Raw genomic sequence first — 23365 nt, 5'->3', positions numbered from 1 at the left:
GTCCAAATTGCATTTTCCTTGGGCTTTCTGACTTTATGCTTATTCGTCCTTAATTTCTCTTTAACTTGAGCTTTGAATGATTGTTTCTTAGGAACCCATTGTAACTTTCCTCATTTAGGGCTTGATGAGTCCCCTTCATAACCTATAGATAGAGGAATTGTGATGAATGACTATTGAAGTCCATCCTTTACCTTTCACATATCATCTTCTTCTTTGATCTTTAATCATCCCTAGAGGAGGAGAAGACAAACCTCCACCATTTGAAGAGGTATAACTGTATGATAAATTTAGATCTTCACTTTCTTCTTCAATCTTTTCAACAAGGTAGGATGAATTCACTAAATTTTGACTTTTAGTGAGTTCATATATTGAGGTTTTTGTATCCTTGTTTTCCATCATGTGGGTCAATACCTTCACAAATTCTTCTAGAAAAGATGAATATTCAAATTCAAAGTGACTAACTTTGTGTAAATGAAAAAATCCTAGAAGGAGGAGGATGCTGGGACCAGCTTCTTCTCCTAAACATTTTAAATTAGTCACCATACTTTCTATGAACTATGTCATGGTTTCAATTCTGGGTACCAACACCTTAGGTTCTTCCTTTTGATTATGAGGTGCATTGTTTGGAACCATATTCAATACCATCACTTTGTATGAACCCAAACCTGATTGTAAGAATGCTATCACATTCGGGGCATTGTACTCTATAATCATTGTTTTCCATTTGGGCTTAGCATCTATCTTGATTTGATAGTTCAATCCTTTCCATGGCAACTAGAATCGAGTGAAGTCCATAGAGAACCATCCTCTAAGAAATTTTGTCCATTTTCTACTCAAAATTAATCCATATGTCTATGGAATATCAAGCACATGTATGTCAATAAAATCCTAGAGTTGAGGATCAATCGTTAACTGTATCTGCACATCTTTCAATACTCTAATGACTTTTATCTTTGTTTTATCCAACTGTATCACCACTTGGTTAGAGGGTTGAGGACTAACTCCAAGCCTTTGGGCTATTGATAATGGCATTACATTACATGAAGCTCTTGAATCAATGAGGAAATTGTGAAGATTCTTCCCATATATCCTTATGCTTAGTAAAAATGGGGGTACCTCAACTTTTTCCTTGAACATAGTGGGTATTGCTTCTATAGCATTTATTTGTTGATGCACCATCTTTGACGTCATAGCATTTGTATTGTGGAAAACCTTTGTATTATCCAATGTCTTCATGAGTGCTTCTCTTTGTTGTGGAAAATTTTGCAACATGTCAAACATGGACATATTGGCTTTAGTTTTCTTTAGATCTTCTACTGCATTGTACTTTTTAGTAGACCAAGCGGTGTTCTTTAGTATTGTTGGTATGTTAACCTAATTCTAATACTATTTTCCTTCCTGTACTGGTCTCATCGGTGGTGGCTTGTTACTTGCTCTAGGATCAGGCAGAGTTGGTTGTAGACCTAGAGGAATCCCATTTATCAAGGGATCCTTTCTAGTTCTGAGATTGCATGTATTCCAATTGTCATTCTAGAAGGAAAACATCTCATCATGTTGAAGATCGAGTTCTTGACTAAATGGGAATGAGAATTCCTCACTTTCTTGTTGTTCCACTTATGTACTATATGTAGAATCATAAGATTCTAATAGCATCACATTGAATTGAACAAGAGGAGGATTGTCATTCACTTGTGAGTTTTGATTCACCTCTTGATTACCATTATAGTACTGACCATCATTGCTAGGAACATTTTGGCTATCATCATATTGATTGATATCAACATATTGAACATTGTTGTTGTTTTTATCAGTAGAAATGCTTCCATTATTCGGTTGAGTGTTCCATTGTTAGTTTTACCTTTGGAAGCCATTATTGTGATCAGGAGGATTGAGGTCGTTTCCTCTGCCATTGTTTCCTACATTGTTGTTACTATTATTGTTGAAGTTCATGTTGTAATTTTGACCAAAATTGTTGTTGTAGTGGCTAGCATGATTTCTTTGGAAGTTGTTATTTTGTCCTTGTGACAATCTAAGATGTGTCAGCTCATTGTTCATTTGTGACATGGCCTTATTCATTTGACCAACTGTCGAAAGAAGATTGTTATCTACTTCCACAAGAACTATTGCTTTCTAATCAAAGAAAGCTATTTTTGGAGGCTCATAGCCTGGATATGTTATCGCTTGAGTTTGTGGAGTGGGTGTCTACTGCAATGGAACTAGGTTCATAGGTATGAATTGGCTAGGCATGGTGGGTGCTCCCACGAGGTATGTTGGCATCATAGGGACTGCTTGTGCTGGAAGCATCATTCCTCCTCCATTAGGATTGGCTTGCTTTGTGAATGTGATCCCTTCTACAAAGACTGTCCAATGTTTCAATATTTTCTGTAATAAGTATTCTCAAAAAGATCATAGTAAGAGGGTCCATAGCATTCAAATAAATCTGAATGGTGGCTTCAATCAATATTGTGTATGGTGTTTCCAATTTGTCATAGGCCATATGAAAGTGGTGGTTGAAGCATGACACTATCTCAGCTGGGTCCCTTTTGATTGATATGAACTATTGATGTATCACAGCCAGATTGATGAATGTTTTGAATTGTTCCAAAAATAATTTCTTGAATGTATCTCAATCTCCAATGTATCCAGGTGGAAAATTAACATACCAATTGAAGGCAATATCCCCCAAAGAGCAGGGAAATAGATGAAGAACCATGTCCTCATTAGCCACTTTCTTTTGGTTGCAAATTTCTTTAAATTTTTTTTTACATGATCCTCAATAGTTCATGTTTCACCATAGATGAATCTTGGTAAAAACTTCTCAAGATTCTTTGGGAGGTCATGGAGTACACCTCTCAAGTTTATTGTTGAGTCTACAACATTCATGAAAAAGGCCATTGGAGGGTTTGGTGGACCTAATGGTGGTTGTTGGTGGACCAGGTGGTTGAAGTGGAGGTGGTGTTGAAGAAGATGATGAAAGTTTGAAAGGGAATGGTTGAACTTGGAATGTTTCCTTGTCACTACATGGTTTACAAAAGTGGGTAACCTTGAGAAATTCATGTTTACTTGGCGTAGATCTTAATGCTTGCTAAAATGGAGATTTTGGATCAATATCCTCCAGCTTGAATCAAATTTGGAGAAAAGTGTACCTCTATAAAAGTACACTTTCTCACTATTCTAGATTTTTTGCACCACAAAGTTTTGTGAATATTTGGACCTACAGATCTACAGACCTACATACCTACATACTTGTAGAGTTGCGGAGCTGCAAAGCTGCGTACCTAAATTTTTGAAAATTTCAGAAGTATTTTCTGTACTTGTATGAAATGCATTTTATTGCAAGGGTGCAAAATTTTTTGAAACTTTGTTAAATTTTCCTCATTTCCAAGAGTATTCTCTTTAGTTTATGGCCCTTCTTCTAGCACCACTTTTATTGGGCATTTGTTCTGCATGAGGTCAATAGTAGGAATCCATTGCATAATTTCTCTCTTGAAAAGAAAATCTTTTTAAGGATCCACTCCAAGGTTTAGTATTTGTCTTACAACATACCAAAATCTACTCAGTAGAAGATAAATGTGAATGTTCACAAGGAGGCCTTTGCTGGTTCTAAAAACTCTTTTATCTTAGAATTGAAGTAAATCTATTCACTGTCTCAAAAAATTACACCAAAAGAAGATAATATTTTTGTATTTTCTTGTTTTTTAATGAATGCAATTCTAACAATGTAGCTACTATGAGGTCCTATTCTAACAAGGGGCTAGTAAAGAAAATAATGAAACCAAAACCAAATAACATGAAATTGAAATAACTTGAAATTTAAATTCCTAAACGGATATAAGCTATAGAACAGAACTTGCTACGAGTTAAACCTTTGAAGAAATTGGTAGGAACCCAATGAAAATAGGAGCAACACTTCCTAGAATCCACTGATGCAATCATTGGTGAGACTCTTTAACAAATCAAATGATGTTTCACTCTTCATCAAATTGCAAAGCCACGAAAACTGTGCCCATGTGAGACAAAAAGCTATGTAGACACAATTGGGTGATCTCTTCTCAATCTTGTTATGCTAGTGAAATTCATATATCTATAAAAAACACTAGAACTAAAAGATTGTACAACTAGAAACAACACAATAAACCTTTGGCTCAATCACAATATCATGAATACAATCCACAAAATAATGACACATTTAGGCAAGAATGACTAAACTCCAAATGTGAGCACCAAAGGAATAACTTTATTTCATAACAATGGCAGCCCTTGTTACATTTTACAATGGGCTATTTATAAAAAAGCATCTCATCAATTTGTGTTGAGAGTGAGAGATATCTTGATGCAATAAAATGCTAAATATATATAAACTAACAATCTAACTGGTGCTTAGAAGAACTCCATCCATATTTTATTCATTAATTGGATGCATGAGCTCTTTACATGTCAAAAAAAATGAAATCATGAGAGAGAAAGTAGGAAGAAACCATCAGTCAAATTGGAAGTGCACGGAGGTGCAAAAAATAGAAGCTAGCCCTTCACTAGGCATGTTGTGGAGTTAAATTGCCATCAAAACAAGTTCCCAATGCATGGAAAGTGCTATTTTTTGGAACTGGTGGTCAATTGTCAGTGCAGCTCTAAATTGTGATGTTGTAAACCTATGCAGCTATAGACTTGTGGAGCTATATGAAAATGTGGAGCTAAGGACCTATGGACTTGCAGAGCTGCAGACCTCGACTAGGTCAAAATCTCAAAATTTTACTAATTGTCAAAATTAAAATTTTGGCATTTGGGTTTTGTTCATCTTCACCCCATAACTATGTTTGGATGTTTGCCCTTGAATTTCTCTATCATCTCAATGATCTTAGTAGCATCTAGAATATCTAAAGCCTCATACTTATCCTTAACCTTCTACCTATAGTTGTCCACCTCAATTCGAGTCTCTGCAAAATATCTCAGTTTGGTGTCCAACTCTAACAGTGCTTCCTATGTCCTAAAGGCTTATCTGATGTCTTCATCACTAGATGCTTCCTCTAAAATCTTCTTGAAATTATCCACTACTAATTCAACTAGCAATTGCTTTTCTCATTCTTTATCCTCAAAGATGTCCAAGCATGCATCACTGTACAACTTTTTTGCTTCCTAAATTTGCTCTCTAGCTTGGTCATTGAGCCTATGTATTGCATCATGCAATGTTTCCATCACTTTATTTCCAACAAAAATCTTCTCTATCCAATCATCTATCATTTCTAATTATTCTACATTATATACATCAATTAGAATGTGATACCTTTTCCCTTTTATGGCTTGTAGAGTTTGCAAATCTTTGCTCCATGCCCATACCTCATCCATGATGCTAAAGTCCTAACTCAAAATTGTCGTGATCTTAATAAAATTCTCTTGTGTAGCATGAAACAACTACAAAATTCCTATGATTATAGTAACACCTTTATCCTCAAGCCAATCCTACCATTCCTAACAAGCTTTCAAAAATGGATTCAGTCGTACACTTTCCCCTTGTCTAAGAATGGTATTCAAAGTCTCCGTGGGGCATTTAGGATCAAGAGGACCAATAACTTTGGCTAGATATCCTTTTAGGATCTCAAGTTGCCTACAAAGTGTTTTGATTTCAATTTCATCCTATTCCATGTGCCAAAGAACTTCTTTGACTCCCATAGTCATCATCTACTGAGATGTATCCCATGTAGGCTTTCCCAACATAATATCTTTCACTTCATAGTCCTCGAGACTAACAACTTCTACATTTGTACCTTCAAGAGAGTAAGCCACTTGTGAAAATAAGTCATGGTTTCATATGGAAGTGATGGATGTAAATGGCATTGCATCAGGTAATGGAGACTTTGGCTTGTTCAAAATCTTTGCAATATCACAAATGTCATCCTCTAAAGCATGGAACTAATGCTTGGTACTTCTCTTTATTTATTTCTAAAACCATCTTGGGATATGTCTCTCTACAACCTTAGCTCTAGATGATGAAGGGATGTGTTCGACTACCTCCTTCCCTTTATCACTCTTTTTTAGAGTCTCCTACTATGAGGACTCTTCTTTTGTAGCCTTGGTGTTTGTAGATCCTATAGTTTGATCCTCAATTTCTTGAGAAGGTTGTTGTACACATTCTACTATCTGTGACTATTTTGATGGCTCATCAATAACCCATGGATTTGGTTAGTCTTGTAATGATGGTTCCTTTTGAACACGTTCCTCTTCTAAACTTGGAGGTGTAGGAGTTACTAAACCCTTATTTGCCATCGTGACCTGTGGTGGAGATGGAGGAGTAAAATGAGGACCTTGTGTTTCTAGTAGCATCTGCATCTTGTCTTGCTATTGAATTTCACCTATAGGGGTGTCTCTAATCTTATCTCCAACTAACTCTATACCCATAGGCATGAAGAAAAAATCTGAGATGGAGAGAACATCTTCACCTTGCTCCCTTTGCTCATTCACCCATCACTGCACTTCATATTTCAAAGAAGATAGTTCTACAGGTTCTACTTAGGTGGGTGGCAGGTTACTCATGGCACTCTTCCTTCTCTTCCAATATGTGGCTTTTGCCAATCGAGTTCTCCTTTGTAAGGGTACTTGTTCTTCCTCCTCATTTGATTCTATTTCTTCCTCATCTAATTCTTCCTTTAGAATGGTCTCAAGAATAGATGGATTAGGCACTAATATTTTATGGACTCTTTACCTCTTGTTCATTCTAACATTGATCCTCTTTTTTTTTTGCAGAACAATAGGAGAAGTAGGCTCTTCATGCACTAGAGGAATGGAGGTCTCTGGAATTTCTCCCTCTTCTCTTTGACTTAACAAAATAGGAAGCAATGGAAATTCAACCTAGATATGAGAAGCTCCACCATCCTGGGGCTCTTGTGGACTTGATTCCTGATGCTAAGAAGAGACTTGTTCTTCAACATGCCCTATTTGAATCCTCTGAGGAGAGGCTCTTTTCCTCTTTCCCTTCCTCTTTGAAGGGTGGTAGTATCCTACTGGGTGATCAAGCTAGTAGACTCTCTCTAGCCCAATAGGAGACTAGAGCACAAAGATAGGAACTATGACTTTCCTTTCCTTACCCCTCTCTGGGTGAGCATGTGCATATAAGATCATTGTATCCAAAATTAGATCAAGTGGAAAGGGTTTCCTAATCCAACTCTTTGTCATTTGAATGACATGTCTTTCTTGATGATTAATATCATCTCCTTCCTCTCTATCAACTTCTGCATTCAGAATGGATCTCTTACCAACTTTATCTATATTGAATAGGGGATATAGTAGTTTCATGGAGTCCTATAGCCTTTTCTCATTGAGAATTGTCAAATGGATAGCCTTTTATACTAGATTAAAAGTCATCCTACAATAGCCTCTGATGCAGACATTATAGTCATTTGTGGCATTCATGCAATGATCTTCAATGAAATCCTCATGATAGAACTCCTTTCTTGCTAGGTTTTCCACTTTACCAACATTGTCAAAGAATGTTTGAGGAGAGTTATACTCTTCAAGAGGTTAGTTCTCCCATTCCCACTCAAAAGTTTGGATATCCTACTTTGTCTTCACCTGATATGCTCCTACTAAAAAAGGCCAATCCCAACAAGGTCTCTATTGTCTTTTCATCTTCTCATAAGTTGGCTCAATCTTCTTGGATATTTCCATTAGGACCAACTTGTTACTTGGGTACCTTGGAAGTTTCTTTGGATTGATAGATGCACCACCTACCCAAATGTATGTAAATGTCCTGAACTAGATGAAATATGCTCCAAGAGCTATGATTTGTGTCTTTGCTTCATTAGATATTCTCTTCCTATAGTCTCCCTCGATGAATTGAATGATGGAAAAGATGAAGGCATTGTTTACAATTCTATAATCCTTGCTCTTTGGTGAGAGATTCTTGTTAACCAACTGAGGATAGACTATGTATGGCCAAGCATTGGGGTCCTGCATACTACCTTTCTTGTACAACCCAGGATAGTTGGTTGCCCTTGCTGCATGTAGATACACCATGTAAGAAGTCATATAGAACTTATTATTATCCTTTACTATCCTCAACTGATCACACAAGTTTTCTCTTAGAATGGTGGCCCAATCTAGTGGTATCTTTGCATGTCTGATAGTCTCAATAAAGTTGACTCTGAATGGAGCAAGATGACCTACTGCAGGTAATCCCATGACTCTACTCAAAAGAATGATTGAGTATCTGATGTCATCCTTCATGTATCCTTGAGTTGTATCCACTTTGATAATTTTCTTTCCCTAAGGTGGCTTCTTAGTGAAGTACAAGGAATGTATGATGTCAATGGCCTCTTAGTGATGATCCTTATACCATCTTTCTATTGCTTCTTAGGAGAGTCAGATGAACTAATCAGCTCTGGGAAGATGGAAGACTCGCTCGATGTTAGTAGGTCATAAATCCAAAACCACTTCCCTGCTAATGCTCTTAACTACCCTTTTAACAGGAACAAAATACCATGATATGGTCATGATCAACTCAGTTGACTGTATTGACACAGGATGTGATGCTACATTCACTAATCTAAAACAGATTAAGGCAAACACCAAGGTTGATCTTTGTGTTGGATTGTTGCAAACTCTCAAGAATTCTCCCAGGTCTATGTGTCTAAGGTTGGTATCTTTTATCTTAGTGTACTTATCATGTAATCTTGATTTTGAGGTCATACTTTGAAATTTGTAAACAACTAGTTTTGCTGCTGATCTAAATGTGGATGCCATCTGATTGTGTTACCTGCACATCATGAGAAAAAGAAAACACAATTAGTTATTAGATAGTGAAAAACAACCTAAGAGGAAAAAAAGGTCTCCCTTGGAGACTTTTTAATTTTATTATTTATTTTTTTGGTTTTATTTTCATTATTATTATTATTAATTAATTAATTAATTTCTTTTAAAAAAAAGTTTCATAGTTTTTAACAACATTCACAATAAAATAAAATTAAAAAAAAAACAAAAAAAATGAAAGGCACGAGTACTGTCGCTAGCACCACTAGGGCATCGGTGTAAATGCCACACCAACATCCTAAAGAGCATCGCATAGGCACCATGCCTAGCACCACGTAGGCATTGCACTTAGCCATGCCTAACACTGTGAGGGCATAGGCGTGGGCACCATGCCCAGTGCTAAAAGCACCACACTTTGCGCCACATTGTGAGCCATGTAGGTGACGTGCACGTGCACCCAAGAGGAGCACTGTGCACGAGCATGCTGCAAGCATGCAATGCGTGCACACATACCCATGAGGGTGCATGGTGCAAGAGAGAGGGGGGACAAGACTTACCTCTCCCTCCTCAAACACTTCAAAAAAATGAAGGAGGAGGATGGGCGGAGGGTTTTATAACCCTCCACCCCTTGCATGTGCCACACCTTGATGCACGTGCATGGGAGGTTGAGAGATGATTTTTTTTTCATCTCTGTTTTTTCAATGTTCTTTTGTGTTTTCTCAATATTTCCTCTTTTTTGTGATTTTTTCAACCTTTTTGATATTCTTTTGTTTTTTTCAATTTTTTGTCACAACTTATAAACTAATTTTCTCTTTTCTAACTCCTGAATTTTGAGTTTGGGAGTAAAAAAAAAGTAGGGGTTCCCCATTACTAGTGAGGAATGGGGTGTGTGTTGTGAATACCACAACACACAAGTGACACCAATTTTTTGCATGGAAAGCCAATTTGGGAAGACCACCATTACAACTACTTACTAATTTTCACTCTTCTAAAGTGAGTCCTATTAGGAGCCAACCATGTTAAAGATTACAAGACACGCTATTAGGTGTGACCTTATTAAAGGATTTAATCACCCTATTAGGAGTGGCCATGTTAGAGGTCTTTAGACACTTTAATCTAGAAATGCCACCGTGTTAGAGGATTTAGAAATAGATGTTAAGCCAACTCTATTAAGAGATGTAGATCACTGCTACAATTGTTAGAGAGTAACAATGAGATGAGCTAGTTTTTGATTCAACTAAATTTTTTATTATAGATCTTAGTTCTAGCTTGAATACTTGATCCTTCCTGATCAAATGTAGATCTCTATAGCTCCTCAAGGATATTATTTTTATCCTTCTAATTTTCTTCCTCTAAGCATCTTCTATTCTTCCATACACTTACACACATTCAATTCTCATCTTGACCTTATATTTATATCATACACATTATCAAGTTGGCTTGAATATAACTAAGAATAATTAATATTCATCTCCTCAATAAGGTAGAACCAACAAACAACTCTATTGAACTCAATATGCAAAAACAAGAAAATCCTTCGTTAGCTGACCCTACTCAGTAGACACTAACTTATAAATGATTTTCTTGTGTTAACCAAGTGAACTGCATGTTCACAAAGTTCCTTTGGTAATTGAGTGAGCTTGGTTAATACTAATTCCATCCAAATTTTGCTTTGTTACCTGAGTGAGCTCAGTTAACATTCAACTTTTGTGAACTTCTATTTAACACTCGAGTGAACTTGGTAGTCACTACATTCTAAACTTGGTGAACACTATAATGCTTGGTAGACACAGGAAATTGTCTTCATTACCCAAGTGAGCTTGGCATACACTTTTTAGTAAAGATATGACATTTTTTGTAACATCAAAGACAATACATAATTAACCAATTTTATTCAATAATCTCCCACTTTGGCATTGATGGCAACACAACTTATCATAATACAATGAAATTTTAGAGCAAAATAAAGTAAGGAAGATATCCTTAGTTTCATTTTGATTCTCATCCTTAATAACTCCCTCTATCAGTATGAGCTCACTTTACCTTTAGTTTCTCCCTCTATTGACAAATTTTCTCTTCAACATCTTCTCATTGCAAACACTCCCTCTTTGATATTAGACCAAGTTCTTCCTTTTTGACATCTCTACAGATTCTCTGATGTATGATTTAATTCACCTTCTTTGACATCTTAAAGTAAAAAATTTGTGATATGAAAAAAGACTCTCCCTCTTTGATATCTTGTGCTAAAGATAATATTTAGTGAATAGAAATGTACCTCATGTACTAATTCATATGCAATCTACCTTTTTAAATACTGCATCAACTAGACTGATCTTTAACATGCACTAGTTGATGCATCACTAAACTTCATTTAGTGAGCTCTAGATAGGGGAATAACCCATAACTTACCTCTTAGATACAAAAATGAATCCTTGGGTAATGTCTTAGTGAATATGTCTACAATTTGTTCATTGGTATTCACATATTCCAATCTTACCTCTTTATCTTGCACCAATTCTCTTAGAAAATGTATTTTATTGCAATGTGCTCGGGCTTGGAATGCATCACAAGATTATTTGATATATTAATTGTATTGGTATTATCACATAAGATAACCATTGTATCCTTGATCTCTACCTTCCTACCTACCAATAGTTTCTTGAACAAAACAACATTGGAACAATTAACTATTGCTGCAACATACTCTACTTCTACTATAGACCAAGAAATACAATTCTTCTTCCTACTTGTCCAAGACACTAGTCTTTTACGAAGAAAGAATGATGCACCACTAGTGCTCTTCTGGTCATCAACACTTCCCACCCAATCAACATCTATAAAGGCTTTAAAATCTAAAGTGCCTCCTTTCTTATAACATAATCAATAGTCTTTAGTACCCTTCAAATACCTCATGATTCTCTTGATTGCCATCAGATGATTTTCTTTAAGATTTACTAAGAATCTTGCCACCATGCCAACTACTAATGCAATATCAGGTCTTGTATGCACTACATATTGTAGTTTTCCAATCATTAATATGTATGTGATCCGATCTACTTCCTTGGAATCATCATACTTGGAAAGCTTATGTCTAGTAGACATAGGTGTTCCAACTGGTCTTGAATCTTCCATTCCAAATTTCTTTACTATCTCCTTGATGTACTTGGATTGAGTGATGTAGCTACCATCTTTCTTCTACTAAATGTGTAATCCAAAAAAGAATTTTCTCTCTCCAAACATGAACATCTCAAATTCTTTACTCATCTCTTCTAAGAATGCTTTGCAAAGTCATCATTTCTAGTGAACAATGTGTCATCCACAAAGATTTATGCCAATACAATCTTCTTGTTTTGAAATATCTTTCTAGCACAAGTACTTTGGATCTAGAACTTGTTCTAGTAGCATTTTCATGATCTTCTGTATCAATCTTGAGTCCCATTGTCTATGACTCGGGTCCTTTAGACTTGGTTTACTTTGTCAACAACTTAGTAGCTTCTGAGTACAACTTGTGTTCTTCAAACTATGACTCAAGTTGCACTAGATGCAACTTGATAGCTTTTGGAGATTTTGGGGACTTGGGAGGTGAATTCTACTAACTTTCAATTAGATTTGGAAATGTGTCAGGTTCATAGTAGATAAACTTTCTGTAGTCCTCAAGTTATTTGCTTCTCTCTTCTTCACTCTTTTCTACAAACTCATCAATTCTTACATGTTCACTTTCTATGATCTTTTGAGTGGATAAATTCAAGTATTTATATGCATTACTTCAATAGGAATATTCTAGGAATATGCCTTCATCACCTTTGCCATCAAATTTACCTTTCCTAGATTCCTTCAAGATATAACATTTTCTACCAAATACTTTCAAGTAACTTACATTAGGTTTGTAGCCATTCCATAGTTCATAAGGAGTTTGATTTGAGTCTTTCTTCAGCTATACTCTAGTCAAGGTATGCAATGTAGTACTTATTTCTTCCTTCCAATGGTGTACCAAGGGTTGATACTTGTCTTTTAATTCCTTTTTCAGTGGAGAATTCATTGAGTTCATTTGAAATGAATTCACCACCTTTGTCTAATGTCAAACACTTCATCTTCTTTCATGTTTCCTTCTCTACTCTTTCCAGATACTACTTAAACTTTTGAAATGCTTTAGACTTATCTTTTAGATACATTATAGTTATCATTCTAGAGTAATCATAAACAAAAAGTATAAAATACTTATCTCCAGTGTAGCTCTCAATTCCAATAGGTCCACATAAGTCTATATGAACCGGCTCCAAGATTTTTTCAAAATGATAGTTTTTTCTTTTGCCCATCTTACCAATTTGATAATTTTTGCATAGGTCCATATCAAGTTTCCTCAAACTAGGAATACCTCTCACTCTTTTTGTTTTGTTTATCTTGATCAAATTATCAAAGTTTACATGATATAACCTTTTATTCTATAACCATATTTCTCCTACTTGAGCAATGAAACATGAACTTTCACTAAGATCTAGGTAGAATAAGTTAGCTTTTTTTTGGTTATTAGATCCAACTAGATTTCCATTCCCATCTAACAACTTGGTCTTCCCATTCATGAATTTTGCCTTGAATCCAATGTTATTCAATTGTGTCACACTTAGTAGATTATGCTTTAGTTCTTCAACCAATAAGCATTTCACATCTAAGTTCTCTAGTTAGTGAGATACAACCTTATCCCTTTATGCTACATGGTTTCCAAATCTAACACTTCCACCATCATAGTGTTCCATATCTTCAAACTTTATTTTGTCACCAGTCATATGATGTGAGCAACCACTATTAATAATCCATGTATCATTTTATCTCCTTCATCATTAGATTCATTTTTTATAGAAATATAGACCATCTCATCATCATCACTACTATCTGAATCTTTAGCCATAAAATAAGATTTCTTACTTTTATCCTTGTAGTCCTTGAAGTTCTTGAAATCCTTCTTACCTTTGAACTTGTTGTGCTTCTTTTCAACTTTGTCCTCTCTATTTGGACACCTTGTAGCAATGTGACCAACTTCTTCACAAGAGAAGAAAATTAAAGGAAGTTTACCTTTATACTTTCCTTTGCCTTTGGGATACCTTTTGCAAGTAATTCTTTGATATTTTCAAGATCATTGTCAAAAATATCTTCTTCTTCAATTTTAGATTATTTTCCTTTTGACCTTTTGGCTTTCTTCTTGAGTGAAAACTTGGCTTCAAATACAAACTCAAGATTGCTAGAACTAGGAACATAATTATCATAGTTCTCTAGCTCAAATGTTTTCAATCTACCAACTACTACATCCAATGTTATATCATTCTTTGGATTGGATCTCATTTCTTGAATTATCGATACTCTAATTGCATATATAGGAAGAAGTGTTCTGAGAAACTTACTTACCACTATCTCATCTTCAATCTTTCCTCATGAAGATTTGATTGCACAAACATTGGATTTGATTTTGTCACTATACTTTGCAATGTTCTCATATTCTCTCATCTTTATTTGTTCAAAATATCCTCTAAGACTTTCAACTTTAGCTCTTCTTACATTATCATCTCCTCCATGGATGGCTTTTAGCTTGATCTATATCTCACAAGCAGGTCCATAGTCTTCGACCTCATCAAATTTGGCATAGTTGAGAGATGAAACAATATCAATCATTATATTATTATGACTCTTCTTCTCTATAATTTCTTCAACATACATATTTCTAATAGGTGTCATATATTTTGTGTCTAGGTAATTTAGGCCTAAATCTCCAATGGTTTCCAAATTCAATCTCATGAGTTCCTTCCATGCCTTGAAGTTATCTATGTTCATCTTGGGGATCTCCCTTCTATAATACATCCTGATCTTTAGCTTAGCTCCTTGAAACTTTTTCTGCAAGCACTGAAAGCTTTGATACCAATTGTTGGAAATAAAAGAAAAGTAATTGAGAGGGGAGGGGTGAATCAGTTACTACTAAAATAAATCCTAGATCCCTTAGATGTCAAGCATAAAGCATAAAATTCACTGTTAAAAACTGTTACTCAGTAAACACACAGGCACTCAGTTAATACTGATAATATGTTGTAACTTGGTAACCACTAAAATAATAATTGTAACTCAGAAAATGCTTAACATGTCAATATTAAGAGGTTTTCTATGATTAACCTTAATTAACTTAGTTGCATACATATGAAATAAATAGAATGAATACAAGTGACACCAAGATTTAATGTAGAAACCCAATTTCGAAAAAAAACACCAATTGCAACTAGTTATTGATTTTTACTCTTATGGAGTGAGCCCTATTAGGAACCAACCCTATTAAAGGTTGCAAGACACACTCTTAGGTGTGACCCTATTAGAGGATTTAATCACCCTATTAGGAGTGGCCTTGTTAGAGGTCTTTAGACACTTCAATCTAGAAATGCCACCTTGTTAGAGGATTTACAAATAGCTATCAAGCCAACTCTATCAGGAGATTTAGTTCATTGCTACAATGGTTTGAGAGTAACAATGAGATTACCTAATTTTTGATGCAACTGAATTATTGATTATAGATCTCTATTTTGGCTTGAATACTTGATCCTTTTTTATCAAATATATCTTTGCAACTCCTCAAGGATACTCTTATTATCCTTCTAATTTACTTCCTCTAAGAATCTTCTATTCTTCCATACACTTACACACATTCAATTCTCAACTTGACCTTATATCTATATCATACAAATTGTCAAGTCATCTTGAATATAAATTAGAATAATTAATATTCATCTCTTTAGTCAGCTAGAATGAAAAAATAAATCTAGCAAACTCAATATGTGAAAACAAGAAAATCCTTCATTAGTTAACCCTGTCCGGTAGACACTAAATCAAAAATGATTTTCATGTGTTAACCAAGTGAACTCTGTTAACACTAGATCTTCACAAAGTTCCTTTGGTAACTGAGTGAGTTTGGTTAACACTAGTTCCATTCCACTCTTCCTTTGTTACTTGAGTGAGCTCAGTTAATACTCAACTTCTGTGAAATTCTCTAACACCTGAGTGAACTCAGTAGTCACTACCTTCTAAACTTGGTGAACACTATAATAAGACATAGGAAAATGTCTTCATCACTCAAGTGAGCTTGACCTACACTATCTAGTAAAGATATTACATTTTGTGTAACATCAAAGACAATACACAATTAACCAATTGTATTCAAAATATTTGAATATTTTTTATTGCATGGTAACTAGAGGTGTTTCCATCAACACCAAAGAGGGAGATGGTTGGAAACTAAAATTGAAACAATTGTTATGTTATCATTGATGTCAAACCTATTGGTAAGACATTAACCTATTGGAGATAGAATTAGTAATAATGTAGAGTGCCATATCTATTGATTGATAAAGAGGATTTGAAAAGAAGAGATAGAAAGGTGAGCTAGTGATGTTGTTGAGAAGAGAGAAGTTAGGTACCATTAAAATACAATGGGTACTTGATAAGATAGTCATTAACAAGATAATGTGTCGGTTAATCATTACATGAAGTGAAGAAGACAAGTGAAATTTATGAATAAGTGAAATGACAAGAGTAGAGTTTGACTCTAAGTATGACCGAGTATCAATATTGGTTGATCAATGAAGGATCCAAAATAGAAGTTTAAGAAACTTAACTCAAAAGTTAAAAAATAGTTTAAGTTGTGTGGTAGTTATTGTCGAGTATAGTTGATGAAGGAAGGTTAGTAGAAACTAAGTGTAATAATGATCAAGCAAGCTAGTAGATGATGAGTGAAATAGAACATTGTATGCCAATCTAAACATTGATGATCAAGAAGAAGAACATAGTGATTACAAAGTGTTAACAAATGTTACTAATTGTAAAAGAATCGAGTTTGAGGTTGACATAGCTGATTTTTCTGATGAGTCAAAGCATGTGAATGATAAGGATTGGTGAGTTGGCATATTTAATGCATAAAGAGTTTTTGTTATAAAATCAAAGGCAAGGATTTGATCAGAAGCTTCTAGAAGTATCAAGAAAGTAGAAGGGGAACAAAATGATTGAAGGATTCAATGAATATGACCTAATTCTAAGATCTATGGTGTATTTTAAGTAAAAAATATCAAAATTACCTATTTAAGGAGGCATAAGAGTTGTTTCCTAATGTTGGTTCATTGTTGATTGGTGATCTTAAGGAGAAGCTACAAGGAGAATAGGAGTAAAGGGGAAGTGTGAAGAGATTAGTGACTTATGATTGCTTGAAGGGATGCTAAGAAGATCATCAATAGAGATGATAATGGAGGTTGGTCAATAAACTAGATGATGAGAGAATGGAGATTTGAATTTACAAAGTGAGTTGTGTTTTACATATCAAACCTTTCTTTTTTATTCTAACCACTGTGATAGTCAAAATCCTTTAATCAAGGTTGACCTAATAGCCATTTTTCAAATCCTTTAATCAAGGTTACATTATAATGGAATGATCCAAAGTCCTCTAACAAGGCCACTCCTAGTAGGGTGATTAAATCATTTAACAAGGTTGCATTTAACAATGTGTTGTATAATCTTTAATAGGGTTAGCTCTTAACTGAGCTCACTTTAGAAGAGTAAGAAATTGGTAGCATGTTACTTGGTGGTTTTTCTCAAATTGGGTTTCCACATTAAATCTTAATGTCAAATTTTTATTTACATGTGTGGATGTTACTTTATGCATGTTATTCTTATAGTTGTTTATTTTATTGTCAATTTGCACATATAGACAGAATAGAAAGTTAAAGAATGTTAAATTTTTGATATATTTCTATATGGACCAAGTTATTTAATGAGATTATTTGAAGCTATTGAAAGTTGAATTGGTACATGTGGACCTCAGGATAACTGATTCACCTCCCCCACCTACCTCCTCTTAATTATTCTAAATCACTCTAACACCTGATGAGCTTGATGGGCTAGGGTGTCTAGCTTATTAGAAAATTACCCTCTCCCAAAAATATTGTAAGTGGTAAAATTTTAAGTCAATAATTTCCACCTCAAAACCAAATATCCACATATGGTGAGAAACTTGGGAGGTTGAAGGGGATGCAATTCCCTTGCACCATAACTATTGCACCAAGGTTGGAAATTATAATTTTCTAGTCTAAATGTTTGATAAAAAATTCAAAGGACATGTAGTTATATGTGTCTAACATGCCACTTAATGCTTTAAATATTAAAACTTATAGTTCAACATACATTAAGAATCCCTCCTTTAAAATTGGAATGGTATGGTAAGCACTAATACTAGTCAGACTTAAAAACATATGCAACTCAAATGTAAATATCAAAAGATGTCTAGGAAAAATGTTTATTGTGAATATGCCAAATAAAGTGAAAATAGAGAATTTCATAAATTGTTGGAAGTTTATAGGTAATAATGATAATAAAAACCCTAAATCACAAAGGCCTTTCCTAGCAAGGAAACAAAGTTATATAGCTAAATCGGAAAACATAACAATACTAAAGAAATCTAAATCAAAGTAGCTCCCCCTTAAAAATTAGTTTGATATCTTAGTAGAGAGGCATGAAGAATGAGTCAAAGAATTAGTTGAACAATGCCAAAAGAATTATAGGGAGCTATCATGGAACCCTAGTCCTCAAACACATGATTCTTTTAATCATGGAAAAATCATTGTAGAAGATGAAGGCTGGAAGCAAGGTTTTCCTTGAAGATAGAAATATCTAAACTAAAAAAAAGAAATCCAAGGTAATATCTTACAAAATCATGGTGAAAGAGAGAAATACAAATAGGAAAAATAAGCATTTTTCTTTGACAAGACTAGGAATGCAAGGATTTCTCAATATAAAAAGTACCCTAGCCTTCAAATTATCCATTGAGAAAAATTACAACAATGAATCTAAGGATAGGAAAACCCTAAATTTCTCTACTACTCTAATTTACCATAAACCCTTTAAAATATAGAAGCAAATAACATTCCCATAAATCCTCACCTTGGTATCAATTCAAAACCCCCAACAAAATCTATCCCTGTTGATAAATCAATAGAGTCTTATCAACCAAAATTTCAATTCAGAAAATTTTTGTATGTCTAACCAAACATACAACAACATTAGAACCAAAAAATAGAAGCAAAGGTGGACAACACAATTATCATGAGAAACAAAAATAATGAAGATAAATGGTTTGAATGTGAAAGAAATGGTCTGTATATTGTATGGATAGGACCAAAAGTAGAGGTCAAAATGATGAAATGGCTCAAATCTATGGCTTCTAAATAAGTAAGTATATCTTTCCTTTCAAATTCTTTAGTGTATATGAATTGTATAGATTTAAATTTTAGGGTATTTTTACTTTAAATATTCAAAAACTCATTTTTAAAAAATGCAAACCCAATTTTAATGAAATTGTAGTAGATCACTTAAACTACCAATATGGTTGATATTGAATAACATCTGAGCTAAATTAGGTGACATCAACATCTTCATTCAAATTGGAGAGACACTAGGAGGAATAAAGGGATATGAACTGCATCATTCCAAATCCTCAACTGTTAAACTACTAGTTAATTCAAAACGAGAGCTCTATGGTAAAGAACAAATTTCAATCATTACAAATAAGTCATTATATAAAATCCACTTCACAATATACTTAGGAAAAATCAAACATGTAAAATATCTAAAAGAAGGAAGAAGGGTGGCCTCAAACAGTTCAAATTTTGAGGAAATCAAGTTGGATAATAACGTAAAAGAGCAAAATATAGAGTTGGTTATAAAGGAATAGGATAGGAACAATAGAAATATTAGTATGTAGAAAAAAATACACAGTATTATATTAGAAAATAAAAAGGAGGTTGAAGAAGGTGCAATTACAAATCCATAAATCATATAGAGTGTACTTAGTAGCATTGAAAAGAAATCAAAAAAATCAGAGGAAGAAGACATCAATTAGATTACACAAATGAGATATACGGAAGGAATCAATATCCTCAATGCATTAAGTAAAAAAGTAGTAATTTTAAAAGAAGATTCAAAACAACCAGAAACAAAAGTTCTAGAACTATAGGAGAATATTAGAAGTATCAAGTTACTTAATGGAGAAATTACACTCAAAATCAACACTTCCATATATTAGATAGAGATCCTAAAGTAAAAAGAGGATTAGGAAAGATCAAACAAGAAAAAATCTATATCAAAAAGCACAAAGGATCAGAAAAAGTGATAAAATAGGGAAAAGAAAAGGAAAAACAATAGCTAGAAAAGGATCAAGTCTAGGTGAAAGATAATATGATAGGGCAGAACAAAAATACAGAGGACCTGGAACAAGAGGAGATAAGGATAAAATCTATGGAGGATATAGAAAATTTATTGCTCTTCAATACAGAGGAACTTCAAAGAATGGATGAGAGTACACCAACATAGAATAAAGGGATATCTAGAACAACATCATTAGCAAAGGAGTTTAGAAATAAAGATTTGGAATCAAATATAGAAGTTAATGGAGAAATAACAAGGAAGGATTAATCCTTCCACATATTTTTCACAATGAAGCAACATTACCATAAGGAAAAGAGCTAAAAATGGAGTTATAAATTCTGGACAACTCCAACAAATGGGTCAGACCCTTTTGAAGTATAAGACAATACAGAGTCAAAGGAGGTAGAAGAATATATAGAAAAAGTAATAAACTCAACTTTAGCAAGAGTAGCTACATTATCAAAAACTCCAGAACCAAGAAATTGCCAAAATACAATAGAAAATGATGAGAAAAGGTATATGGAAGAATATGGAATCCTGTTGGATACTGAATAAAGGGAAGTAAATGGAATAGAAAATGAAGTAAATGGAATAGAAAATGAAGAGAATATACAAATTGAGGATGATATAGAACAATATGAAACATAAATGGACCTATCAGAAAAGATAATCAAAGAACTAGAAAAAGAAAATGAAAATGAGGAAGGAGAAAACCAAACAGAAAGTATCAACAATGCCCATGAGAATCTAGAATAACTGGGCATGTCAATTAATCAGGAAGGCATAAAGACTTGAAATATGGTAAGAAAAAATAAAAATGAGGAAGGAAATCACTTAATGAATTAAGAGAAGTAGATGGTCAATCCAAAGAATAGCAAAAGATTAGAAAATTCTAAAAGTAGGGAAGGGGAATAGACTTTGTAGGTTGGTATGAGGATAACAACTTGAAATGCTACGGGTCTTAATGCTCCTACAAAAAAATCCTTACTTAAGAAAAAATTAACAATATTTGAATTAGAAATCATATTATTACAAGAAACTAAATTGAAAAGAGAAGAAGGAATAAAATTAGAAAAGAAACTGGGTATTTGGAATATAATCCTTCAAGAATCAACAGGAACCTTAGGAGGGTTAGGCATGATATGGAATCCGAGAAAAATAAACCTAGATTTAATAACCTCAAAGCATAAATAGATGAGTTGCAAAATTACGAGTATCAGGAACAATCTCTAAATAATACTAATAAATGTTTATGGGCCAACACAAAATGTTGATAAGAAATATTTATGGGAAGAAATATGTATATTCATTAGAGATTATAGAAATGGATAAATACTAACAGGTCAAGATTTTAATGTTATTCTAAATCTAGATGAAAAACATGGGGGCATGTAGCAAATCTCACAAGCTACTATAGACATCAAAAGTTGGACAAATCTTTGAAAATACTAGATATTCCTAATAATAATGGAACTAACACATGAAATAACAACCGAAAACTTTTTACTTATATAGCAGAAAAATTAGATAGATTTTTCTTAAAAGGGGAGTTAAGAGATATAGATATGGTACTACAATCAAAAATCCTACCAATAGTAGGATCAAATCATTATCTCTTAAGAGTTGAATTAGCTAAACCTAAAAAACCTCTAAGAAATCCCTTTAAATGTGAAAAATGCAATTTCTAGATAACAGTTTCATGGATCATATTAAATTATGGTGGTCGCAAGGTATCTTCCAAGGGTCAAAAATATATTGGTTTGTGTCTAAGATCAAAATAATCAAAAAATATATACTAAAATGGAACAAACCACACTTTGACAATATATTTAAAGAAAAATTAGATATCAAAGAAAACCTAAAAATACTAAATAATGAAGTAATAAAAGAGGGAATAGATAATGAGAAATACATAAAAGAAATAGAGTTGCTTGCAAAATAAGAGGAGATATTGGTAAAAGAATAAATCTTTTGGAGATAAAAATAAAGAGAAACATGGTTAGCTGAAGGGGATTGTAAGATAAAAAAAATTCATAATAGCACTATTTTTAATAGAAATAGAAATAAAATCTCAAAGATCAAGGATATAGTAGGTAATGTTATCAAAAATCTTACAAATATAGAAGTATTTGTAGGTTATTTCAAAAACATAGTAAAACACTTTGATAGTTCTAATAGGTCTGCTCAAAATAAGATGTTAGAATCTATTTCAAAATTGGTAACTAATATAACAAAATTATTAATAAACCTATATCCTTAGAAGAGTTCAAGTCAACACTCTTTAGTATTAAGATAAATCTTTAGGGCTAGATGAATTTCATGTTTTCTTCTATAAAAAATGTTGGGATATTATCAAGATAGATTTATGGAAAGATATAGAAGCATCTAGAAATGGAAAATCATTATTAGCAAAAATTAACTATACTTTCTTAACCCTAAACAAGAAAGAAGATTTAGAAGTTCTGAAGGATTTTAGACCTAGAGCTCTTTGTAATACGATATATAAAATCCTCTCTAAAACTTTATCCAGATGGCTAAAAGTGATTCTTCCTAAACTTATATCGGAAGAGCAAACAACTTTTATACTTGAAAGATCTATTTTAGATGGTATAATCATTATACAAGAAATGATGCATTCAACAACCAAAAATAAAGAGGCAATTATGTTTATGAAATTGGATATATAAAAAGAATATGATATGTTCGATTGGAGATTCTTATGCAAAACATTAGAAGCCTTTAGGTTCTCTCATCAATGGATCAATTTTATTTTCAAATGTATATCAACCCCTAAAATATCACTCCTCATTAATGGGACCCTAGAAGGATATTTTGATATCTCAAGAGGTATTAGACAAGGAGATCTATTATTTCCCTTTCTGTTTATAATTATGGCAGAAGCTTTCGGGAGATCAATCAAAAAGACACAGATCAAAGGTAAAATTAAAGGCATCACTATTACAGATAGCATCCAAAATATTGCACATCAACAATTTGTTGATGACACAATTCTGCCAGGAGAAAGCTCATTAGAGGAAGCCCATAACTTCAAAACTATAATTCGCCAATCTATGAAAGTTGGTCAAAAAGTAAATGATGATAAATGAAAAATTTCCTTTATTAATACCAAACCTAAAATAGAAAATCAAATATCAATATTATGGGTTACAAAAAAAGGATCATTCTTATGTAAATATCTAGGTATAGAGTTAGAAAAAGGTACAATACATAATAAAGGCTAGAATAATATATTAGAAAGATTGGATAAGAAAATTAAAAGTTGAAAAGGAAAGTGGCTAACAAAAGTAGGCAAAGTCACAAAAATTAAAATAGTACTTTTAGCTCTACCTACTTATCAATTATCATGCCTTCTGCTCCCTAAAAAATTAAATAAAAGGCTAGAAGC

Source organism: Cupressus sempervirens, chromosome 10 (assembly GCF_028749045.1).
Source record: "Cupressus sempervirens isolate cs-2001-9-10 chromosome 10, ASM2874904v1, whole genome shotgun sequence".
Classification (NCBI taxonomy): domain Eukaryota; kingdom Viridiplantae; phylum Streptophyta; class Pinopsida; order Cupressales; family Cupressaceae; genus Cupressus; species Cupressus sempervirens.
This window is presented reverse-complemented; position numbering follows the sequence as displayed.